This window comes from Pteropus alecto, unplaced genomic scaffold, assembly GCF_000325575.1.
Source record: "Pteropus alecto unplaced genomic scaffold, ASM32557v1 scaffold276, whole genome shotgun sequence".
Lineage (NCBI taxonomy): Eukaryota > Metazoa > Chordata > Mammalia > Chiroptera > Pteropodidae > Pteropus > Pteropus alecto.
In genome coordinates, this window is record NW_006438074.1 from 2034687 (window position 1) to 2046915 (window position 12229).

The 12229-nt window shown below is 32.0% G+C and overlaps 1 protein-coding gene across 2 annotated transcripts in view; it reads right to left on the reverse strand.

Moving 5' to 3' along the window:
• The window catches only part of KCNH5 (potassium voltage-gated channel subfamily H member 5), a 346402-nt gene that overhangs the window by 90334 nt on the left and 243839 nt on the right, over positions 1-12229 (reverse strand). The gene's annotated exons all lie outside the window — the stretch shown is intronic.

Below are 12229 nucleotides of genomic sequence, written 5' to 3' on the forward strand. Positions count from 1 at the left end.
ATATATATATGTCTTTATGTTAGTAGCATACTGATCTATAGTATATATATCTGTCTTTATGTTAGTAGCATACCATTTTAATTACTGTAGATTTGTAATATAGTTTGTAATCAGGAAGTGTGATTCCTCTAGTTTTGTTGTTTATTCTTAAGAACTTTTTGGCTATTAGGGTCTTTTATGATTTCTTATGAATTATAGGATATATATTTCTTCTATTTTAGAAAAAAATGATGCTGTTTTTCATATTTAAGTCTTAAAGCTCAGAATTGATTGATATGGTGTGAAGAAGAGGTCAAATTGAACTTTTTCCCATATGAGTAACCATTAATCCAAATAACATTTAGTGAACGATCTTGCTTTTCCCACTAATATATATTGGCATAAGTCAGTCATATACAAAGTCTCCCCATATGTTCAGTGCTATTTTTAGACTCATTAACATGTATCATTACCATATATTAATTTGATTATTCTTTTACCAAAATCACACGTCTAATTACTACACATTACTCTTCCTCACTCCAATGTTGCATCTGTCTCTGCTACTTTAATAAATCTGCTTTTATTAAGTTCACCAGTAAGCACCACATTGAAAAATCCAAGTGGAATTTTCCACATCTAACTTTATTTATCTTTTAGAAGATTTCAAGACAGTTGTTCATTTTCTCTCTTGGATTCCATAAAATAAAATATTTCTGCTTTTCATCTGTAATCACCAGCCACTGCTCAGTGTCCGTTTTGGCCTCTTCTCATTTACCTCATCTAAAGATAGCAGTTTCTTAAAGCTCAATCTTATATTCTTTTCTTTTTCCTAGCTATAGTGTCATTTTGAGTGATCACAGCTAGGTCTTCATGGCCTTTTATATATTAATGGCTACCAAATTTATATGCCTTTATGAACCCCAGAATTATAGCCATTGATAAAATAAATATTTATTGAGTATCTACTATTTACCAATCACTATTCTAGGTGCTAATTAATTATTCAGTAGTGGACAGAAAGAGGCAAAACTCTCTGCCTGCGCAAAATGTTTATTCTAATAGGACCCAATTAACAAATAAAAACATGAAGTATATAAATAATACTTTTGATTATCAGAAGTTCTGTGAAGAAAACTAAATCAGGGGAGATACTTAAAAACTTTAGAAATGGAGATGCTGCAATTTTAAATAGGATATAAATATGACAATCTTACTAGAGATCCAATAATCAGCAGAGGTCAGCAAATTAGGACCTGAGGGCCAAATCTAGCCCAGCATCTGTGTTTGTATAGTCAGTGACCTAAGAATGATTTTTACATTTTTAAATAGTTGAAAGAAATCAAAAGAAAAATAATATATTATGACATGTGAACATATATGAAATTCAAATGAATGGGTTCATAAACAAGTTTTCATTGGGACATAGCTATATTCATTTACTTACATATTATCTACAGCTCATTTCATGTACAATGGCAAGATGAACAGTTGAGACAAAGATCATATGGTCCACAAATGCATCGTCTGGTCCTGTATGCAAAGCTTCCTGATCCTTGATCTTAACCAATTTGCTCTATTGCTTGCAAACAAAAAGTCTTATATGACAAAGTTCTTTTTAGATTCAATGCCAGAAGAAAATATATAATTCTTTAGACAAATGTGTTTGTTTTCTTTAATAAACAAGATTTCTTTTTTTAATTCAGCTGCCAGGAAAATTAAAAGCTCAATATGACCAAGTTCAGTAACAATGACACTCCAGGTGGATAGACACCTCTATTATGCTTAATCCTTTACCAATATGTGTTCATATTTATGTATGTCTATTGTACTATCTTGTTTTATATTGATTTTAATTTTATGAGATGTCTATAATTTTGTGTGAAAGTCAATATAATGTGAACAAACATAAGGATAAGTTATGTTTGGTATATAAGTTTTAAGAGGTCATCCTTAAAACTGTAATGACCAGACTGTCTTTCTCTGTTATGAGATTTGGAATGATAGGATTAAACAAGTACATGTTTAAGTTCATGAAAAGGCATAGTGCTCCTTTGTGGTGAAACTATTGTCCTAATTTATGTGATATTTAATATTCTTATACATGCGTTAGGGAAAATATGTAATATTATTTAAAAGGTTTTTCTCAAGATCCTTCTTAAATAATTTTATGCAGGAAAGTACAAGTCTCAATCAACTGGGAAACTTATTTCTGTGAAATAATTGATGCTTTGACACTAATATTCTTATGCACAATTGCCAATAGAGAAAGGAGGTATATTAAAATTAAAATTATAATCTTACATCATGTGTTTTATTATCAAAGTAAAGGTTATAAAATTAAGATTTGGGTTTTTTAAACAGCTCATTTGAATCTCCTATAAAAGACTTCAAAAATAACGTGTGAAGAGAGAAAAATTAGTTGGGTGTTTTGTTTGTTTCCATGTTTGTTTTGTTTTGCCTTATTCTTGAACCTTTTTCAATACCCATCAAAAAGTCAAATCAGTGGAACTCTTTGTGGGTTTGTAGGGAGATTTCACTACAAGAACTTTCTTAAAACTAGTAAAAGATAATTTTAATATTAAGAATATTAGCTCTAGTATTCCATGAAATTTAGTTTACATAACCAGGTCTTTTTGTTAAAAGTACTGAATGAATATATTAATAGTGGTCCCCCCATCATACTTATTACTTATATAAACACAAGTTAGGCAACAGAAGCTTACTAAAATTCCAAGTTTCATTGTTCCTGGTTGTAATTATACCAATTCAGTTTAGTAAAATTACATATCTCTCATGGATTAATAAAAACAAACAAGAATTTTCACAATCATGCTATTATTTGGCTTTAGAGTACTTACAAAGTGGTAATCAAAGATCACATAATTGTAACATGTTTATAAGGATTCAGAGACTTCAATATATCTCAAAGTATAGAATATTAGAAATAATACATTTACTTATTCTCAATACAGGTGAGAACCACTCTTCTCTATGTTAAGAAGGAAAACCAAAGTTTTTTTGTTTTGCATTGCTTTTAAAGAATATCATATTTACCTTGAATGCTAACACTTCACAATTATTTAGATTTTAATTAGGGAATTGGAAAATATTATTTATGCAACTATTTTTCTCTGTCTACACCCATTAAATTGTAAGTTTCATGAGGCAAGGACCCTGCCTATCTTGTTCACAGCTTCATCTCCAGTGCCTGGCATAGCATCTGGAACACAGTAGGTCTGAAATAAGTGAGCGATGCAAAGAGCATGGACTTCAGAGTCAGAACTCTAGAAACAGAATCAAACAGACTCTGCCATTAGAGTCACTAAATGTGTGTTTCATTACCCTCTTATTCTTGGTCTACATTCTTCCAGGTGTCCCAGATCTGGAAGCCAAGTATCTCTTGAAATAACCATAAAACAGTATCAGCAGGTAAAAGAAAGCAGAATTGATTTGATCAGTCTTGCTAGACTGCAAGTTCTGTATGATAGGAACTGTCTGATTTACCACTGTCATCCCAGAGACTGGAACAATGTATTGAGTCTAAGTAGGGACTTAATCGACATTTATTATTGAATACCGGAACAGGAAACAGAGCTTTAAACACCAACCTATATGTCAATATCTATATAAATATATATAAATTCTTGAATAAACTTTCTGTCAGACCTCAGCTCTCAGCCCAGAGAATTTCACTTCCTTTTTAAAAGAATTTTCCATTTTCCTCTAACCACACAATATTTATTACAAAATTAATAAACCATTATTAAATCAAAACTCTTCTAACAGAGGATTTAAATGACAAAATATTACCATTAACAGTAAAGAGGATTTGGAGTTTGGGGTTTTGATTTTATTTGCTTCCTAACAATATGGATGAATGGTTCTCAACTATATTGAGAATTGTTAAATGAATGAATTACTGCTAATTGTATTGCGCTCTGTAATTTACTGAAGCGGGTGAATCATTAAAAACGTGCTAAAATTATGTAACCATTGATTTTACTACTTTACCAGGCACTCTGAAGCCAAGTAATAACTGTCAGATTAAAAAGGGAAAGTCTCTTTGGATGAACTGGAACTTTAAATTGTGCCATTAGACAAGAGAGATCTTAATTGAAAGTATTGGGTGTAACTTGGTGGCTGTGCTGGGTTGTTTCTCTTCTAACAGTAACTGGTTCCCCATAAGAGTGCTACTTCCCATTAACTTCTCAGTTATTATCAACCTAAAGTTTGATACAAGGGTTATAATAATAAGCTATTAATTTAGACTCTGTCTCCTGATTTTTCCTGAGTGCTAAAAGGATACTGCTACCGTTTCTCACAAAATCTTCCCAAATATACATTTAAATTTTAATCTTAGAAATGGAAAGATCATGAAAGAATATAAATTCTATGAGTTTAAGTGACTGATCATTCAGTTGGAATATGGCAACTAGACTGGGAGACTAGCTGACTAGAACTCAAGTGTTCTTACTGTTGATTCAGCAATTTGTCCATCATACTTCACCTATGCTACCTCCAGTTTGTACCCAAACCACAGAATCTCTTGATCTTCACATTGGCTTCTGGAAGTAGAACCATTAACTCTGCATTAGAAGATTTATGTCCAAGATCTGGAATTACTTCACATGAGCCTGCCATACCTCATCTGAGCAACCAACCTGTACAAGTTTTCAGATGGCCTATGCTGTATGATTTAACCCTGATATCATGATGTTGAAATTCCAGTCAAAAGCTAAGATTTATTTTCAGTGTATAGGAAGATGATGATTGGGGAGTGTAAGGAAAGCTTATTTGAAAGAATACATGTGAAAAGAAAAAAAAAACAATAATTAAGGTATGATAGATACTTGTCTACCAGATAATAATGTACAACAAGTAGCAGAATGGCTAGATCATTGCCTCTGTAATGCAGACCTGGTCCAAATTCAAGTCCCTCTGTGTATGTAAAAGACAAGTCACTTACTCCCTTAACAGCCAAATTTCTGTATTAGTAAATTGGAAATAATTATAGTACTTATGTGTTGGAAAAAATAAAAATTAAACATATTAAGATTATTGACCTATTAAATTCACGAAGATTAAAAGATTAACACCTGATATTAACAATGTTATTCTGAAAAAGGACACATGTAAACTAATATTAGTTAAAGCTCTTGACCTTTTAAAACAAACTATAAAAATAATAATATGAGCTAGAAAATGTACCTACCCTTTGACATGGAAAATCCTATTCTCAGTGTTTAACTTAATATAATCAATCATTAGCCATCTTAAATATCTAATAATAAGGAGACTGATAAATATATTATGACATATCCTTTAAATGGAATACAAATGTTTATGTAAAATATATTTATAACATAAAAATATATGTTTACAAAATCTTGCAGAATAGATGTGGCAAGCTATGTTTCTGTGAGTTGTAGGATTATAGGTGATTTTTTATATCTTCTTTTTCTAGTTCTTATTTCTAACTTTATATAACAATTATATATTTCTATTAAGTAAACATTTTTAGAACTAAAATGGCCATATAAATAAATACATTTACTCTGACATTTATTCATTCTTGGTAACAGTGATAATAACAGAATGTGTGAAGCTCTACTCTGGTTATGAATGTATTCTCAGACACTTGACCACAAAGGCAGTAGACCTAATTCTAAATATATGTGCTCGTTAATCAGGATTAGGGTACTAATAAGGTCAATATGTCTCTGCATTGATTTAGGTGTTTTTATTGGTTTTAGAGTAAGATTAACATTCAGTTAAAATGCTAATCTTCCTCAAGGATTCTGGGTCCTCATAATTTTTTTAAGATGGTATCTGTCCTATCACCTTGGAACAATTAGTTAGTTCCATTTGTGAAACTACAGTTATTCTATGGAAATGGACTGCATAACCATGTACAGTTAATTAATATCAGTTAATGACTTATTAGTAGTTAATGAACTAAAGTTTTGCTTTTTCTCCTTTCTATTGTTTTCCGTCTTCAAACCAGTTACTTGACATAGGTAATTTGAGTTTTATTTAAAAATATGTAAAGAGTTTCAGTTTCTGACAACCTTTTATGTCCAAATTCTATCACTTTCTCTATTGCCTTCTTTAATTCACGCCATCCCAATCTAGATTTATCCCTTCTCTTTTTAAAAAAAATCTTACATGGTTCCTTATATTGTATTTCAAGCATCAGTACAATTTAGAATAATATGTTTATTTCTGTGGTTGTCTTTCCAATCCCATTAGACTCTGGAGCAACACAAGAGCAAGGATTGTATTTACCACTCCATAGCAATTACTACAATACTCTATAAAAACCATGGTTCTCTTTGATGTAAATGCAAATTTTAAAAGATGACTATTTTCCTATTTATAAATGCTACCATAGTATAGATCCTTCTTAATCTGTGTCTTCTATGTCTCAGAGATGACCCCAGAAGAAATTAGGGTGGTGAAGACTTCCTCAAGAAAGTTCATGACATAAAGAAATGAGGAAGAATGCTAATGTGAGAAGAGAATGTCTGAAGGTCTCAAGACAGATCATGACTCATAAAAAGCAGAAGTAGGAGAAAGCTTCCAGATTGTACCACCATGTGCTCTTCTTGACTGCAGGACCTTGCCCAGGAGCAGGGCATGAAGGGGCATCTCAGGCAATTGGCAGTGAATACTAGAAGAATCTATTTCTTATATAACAATTTGTATTTTTATTTTAGTCTATTTTGCACTATTCTCTCCACCCTCTTGCTGCCTTCTGCTGTGCCAGACAGGGATGCCTATGGTTATTTGGCACTACTAGTAAAGGAGTTAAAAATGGCTTTCAGTACTTCATAGAATGCAAATGAATGCAAAATCAAAAGCAAACGGCCTGAGCCGAAGGACAGGTATCTTTTAGGCATTATCATGAAAACCGGGAAAGAGATGGGAAATTGGATGGGGAGTAGAAAGCCATGAAGCCCTGGAAAAAAATATTTAACAAATATAGTCAACTAATAAAAACAAGAGAAATCACAGAAATTAAAATATCTTTTTTTAAGTTCAGTAAATAAAATCCAACCATCTGCATATCCTACCTTTTAAACTAGTAAACTGCAAAAGCTGTGTAGGAAGCACTATAATCTCATTCAAAAATAGGTGTTTCAATAGCCACTTTTTCAGATTTAGAGTTTGAAAACAGATCAATCAAGGCAGCTCAGAAAAAAAAATAATAGGTTAGCTACAAACACCTACTCATACTATAACACCATCTGCAGCATGTAATTCATTCATGATTTAATTTTTCCCCAAAGTCTAAAGTCTAAATTATGTTTGTGTCTTTCCATTCAATGTGTATGTATATAGAAATATTCACCCAAATTACTCTCCAACTGAGGTTCTATTTTCATCTATATTTAAAGACAACAGTACCTACCAAATACCAAGCAAGAACCAAGATTAAAAATGGTGCCAGTCATGACCTAGTTCTTGTAGTTTATGACTGGTAAAGGATGAAATCAATTATAATCACACTAGATTAAATTATTTGCTAGCACTTACTATTGCTTATCTTATGCCAGCACTATGCAGGCACTCTTCATTCTCCAGCTAACTAAGTAAGGTGGGTGGTGTGGTGGTATCTCCATTATAGCTGTGAACACAGAAGCATGGAACCCATTCCTCATGATCTAAAAAAAAACCAGGCTACTGAGCAAATCAACCATAGCCCTATAATGTCACCTTCTCATTCTTGGACTATGGTATCAAATAATTCCTTCGTCCCCTCCTCAGAGGCAGAGCGGTGAGAAAATGAAGTACAAACTAGCTTATACTACTACACTAAAGTAATTTTGACATGGCACATTAAGAAAAATGCACTTAATATTATTCCTAGAGAAACGTTTGAATCATTCATGATTTAACTTAGTTATACAATGTCTCCCTATCCTACTAGAGAAAACTAATTATTACCTACTACCTGACACACAAAAAGTTCTCTAATAACTAGCTAACAGCAATATAAAGCTTGAATTGGAGCACTCTTAAACTATGCCAAAAACTCATGACAAACTATGTATATATTTGAATGTTCCAAATTAGTATCACAGAAAATATTACCTAAAGTTCTCATCTACTTGTAATGTTTCTAATAAACCCTTAAGTTCTATTTTATTTAACTTCTGATATATAAAAGGAAAAATAAAACTGAGGTTTCAGATATAGTCTACTTATTCAGATAAAACCTATAGGTCTGCTAGGAAAGAGAAATGTCAAAAATAACTCTGAATGCTTACTCTGTAATATTTCAGTAGATAACAACTAAGAATCACATGGAGACGTGACAATAGTTAAGTTCCCTTGACATGTTTAGGTATAGATAGAAAAGTCGCAGTTTTCAGATATTCGAGGCATGATTTCATACCATAGACTGAAAAATATAGTTCCTTGTAATGATAGATTAGGCTATCATAGTCTATCTTGCTCAACCAGAAGGTTACTTAAAGACCACAGGAAAAATATGCCAGTTATTTCATGCACCTGTCCTGGCTTAGTCCCATCAAGGATTCTGGGACCTCATAATTTTTTTAAGATGGTATCTCTCCTATCACCTTGGAACAACTAGTTAGTTCCATTTGTGAAACTACAGTACTTAGCTATACTGATAAAAAAAAATGGGGGGGTGAAGTAATTATTGAATCATTATACAATTTTGTTCTATAATTTTTATACAGGATCCCTTGAATATATGCGTTTGGATTGTAAGCAAGTTCTGATACATAACAGTACTCAAAAGGATTCAGACGCAATTATCATATAATCTTAGTGTCAGGACCTGTACTATGTTCTGCCTGTATCCTTTACTGGCAAGTAATTAATTTCCTACTGAAGCATATAGATCACTGTGTTTTTAAATATTTCAAATATTTCAAATCATCTGTCATACTCTCCTCAAGTTTTCAATTAGCCAAACTAAATTTTCATATTTCCTTTAACTATTCATCGTACAAGATTCCCAGAACTGTATACCATCTTGATCATCTTCTGGTAACTGTGCAGCCATTTGATAATATTTCTTTTAAAATATCTAGCTGGAAATTGAACAAATACTTTTCTCTGATCTGATTAACATAGATCGTATTGGGATGATTATTACCTCTCTTGATCCAAAGACAAAGTGCTTTTAATGCATCTTAAGACCAGTTATTTTACTATATTCAAATGTATATATTTACATGGCATATTTAACTCAGCATATTTTTCTGTGGAGCAGTTCTTGGAAGGCTAGTGCCTTCACTCTTGGGTTCAGCTATACATTGCTATAGGAACCTCGTGATGTATTTAAATATTGAACCAAGAAAATTATGCTGTGTATGTATAAGAACATCATCTTTGTTTTTCACACTTAGGAATACAAAGAAATATCGAGACTCACTTTTCTAATTAAAAAAATATATATAAGTAAACTGATTAAAAGGAAGTTACTTTAACTTGCAGGAAAAATAATATATCACCTACTATATTTGGAAGACGTAGAGCGCTTCCGTGATAGATTAGGTTTAAAATTAACCCAGGATTTTAAAATATTCAAAATCTCAATTTCTTTACATTCTAAAAGCATAATTCTGCCTGAATATTTTGCATATTTCTGCCAGAACTTTTCATATAGTGAGATCTTCTTACTCATAGTTTATGCTTATTACAAAACATAGGAAACAAGAAATGAAGACCAAAGAGCTTTTTCTATTCATTTTTCCAAATTACATGTTAAAAAAAATAGTAAGACAGTAGAAAATAAAAAATAATGATAAGATTTTAAGCTTCATTCCATAAAACAAGCTGAAAAAAAATGCAGTATGATGAAAAATATGTGGCTTACACAACATTACACAAGTTGTACATTTTTTCATATGGTCTCCAAAACAGAAAATAAAGTCCCCAGCCATTTACTTCACTTGAATTATTTCCCTGTAAAGTCATTTCAAACTGTAGGATATATTTTTTGAGCTTTTAACCATGATCCCTTCTATTTTTTTCCATAATCTCCTCTTTTCCATGTAAATCCTCACTCATTCCACCAGTTTCTCTTGTTTTTTAAGTGCATAGAATGTTAGCAAGTAGCAAAGCTCACAGGATGGATTTTGGTTATTAAATTTAAAACTAATCTAAAGCAGCTATTGTAATTAGTAGTCAATAAAATACTTTCAACCAAATAAAATTAATCTAGGTAGTGTTCTATATAAAAAACATTGCCTAAGGCTACCTTTCATGATAAAAATGCTACAATCTCCATGTCAGTACTGATTTTAATGCCAAGATTTGTATTAGAGAAAGCATTATTCACATAAGACAAGTTAAGATTGAATTAAATGACAATGAATAATTTGCTTATGGGTTAAAGCTGAATTTAAAAAAATCCATATAACTAAATATGTGGGAAAGATAGAAGGAAATCTCAGTAATTGGGGCAAAGGTTTTTCTCTAATTAGCTGCAATATATCATTATATTCTATCATATTAGCAACTGAAAAAAATAAAGCTCCCTTAGAACGAGAGAAGCATCAGAACAAAGACATATGGCTTCATACATTATATTTCAATTTTTTTCAGGGTATATACCCATAGTCAAATATGGTAACAACCACCATTATTAAAGTATTTGAAATAATCAACAAAATGTAAGATAAAGATAGCAAAGCAAGTATTTGGCTTATTAGGGTACAGAAAGTCTAATAGAGGTCTCTAACATCAAATGCGGGATAATTGTTAAAATTGAGAAGCTGTTTACTAAAGTTACATCATCAAGTACATCCACATTACTAAGAATGTGACTATAACTACAGAATTTATTTCAATATTGTCATCAGTCTTTCATTTTCTTTTTTCTACCCTTGTGGAAGGCCTAACAGGCACATAAGTCGTCTGCTCTGGTTATTAGGTTTACTACTTCTTGTTCAATATAGGATATGGTGTGTAATCTATGAACACATTTTTAAATTCAGCCTCACTGACTAGGCAATTCGTAGGAATCTCCTATACCTCCTTCCCAGACTGAAACTTTGGCATATGTCTCTTTATTTGCAGTACTGTTACTATAACTTCTTATGCATCTGGGTGGAGATTTTATTATTAGTCTGGGAAAAATCAATACAAGCATGAGGAATTTGCTGCTACTTTAAATTAAACTTCAGATATGTTTTATATGTGCACAACAAAACTGTCATATTTGCCACAGTTATCTAAATCTGCTTCTCCTATTAGCCAAAAACTACTTAAAGGATTCTCCATTCAGTTAGGAAGCACATCCATGACTTTTTTTATACAAAAGCTAATTCATTTTAATATTTTTACTTATTTCTTTAAAAATATTTTCATTTAAATTAAATTTTTTTCACTTTTAATATGAGCCTCTCCATCTTTTTTTTTTCTATTATTCCATTCTCCATCAGTACTCTGATAATCAGAAGTACAGTTCTGTGACCACGAATGACAACAAGTAAATAAAAAAAAAAAAAGTGATAAATAATAGGAACCATAAATCCTTCCCAGCTGCATGGCATGTGCACTTATTGATACACGCCATGCCAGTGTATTATACCCTAACTATATCATGAAGCAGGCAGTTGAATAGGTCCTCAAGGGGTAGCATATGCTATGGGTTGGGCTCTTTTCTAACGTAAAAGGCCATTATTCCATCATTTTACTCGTGTTTTCTGTCAGCTACCACGTGACCCCCATTGCATTTTCTGGACAGAAAAGCTTCTGCTGGAGATGGTGATGGACAAGGTACATGGTTGCCTCTTGACCTCGGTTTCACTGAATGTAGATCTCAAAGGACAGCCTACATTTGATATCTTAAACACTGACTCTCACCTGCTCCCCTGAGTGCAGTCTCTGTTCCTTCTTTGGATATCCTCCCTACTAACCATGTATTGGCTCACTTACATATAAATTAAATTCCACAGAAATGTAATTTTTCTTTTTTCCTTTGTGGTCACACATTCCATTTAAGTGGCCATTTAACCAGAAAATTTATACTGCATCTTGTAAAATGTTGAAAGAGCAGTACATCTCACTCTCTTTCATGATTCTTCTACATAGTTAGCCTTGAGTAGCTCATCTGCACTCCCTTTGAAGGCTTCTCTCCCTCATTTCTCATATTCTATGTTCATTCCCTACATGTTCCCTCAGCCATCTTCTAATAACACCTCCTCTGGCTTAAAAAACTATCTACTTGTTGTTTCATGAAATTCCCCTAACTAAACATATACTT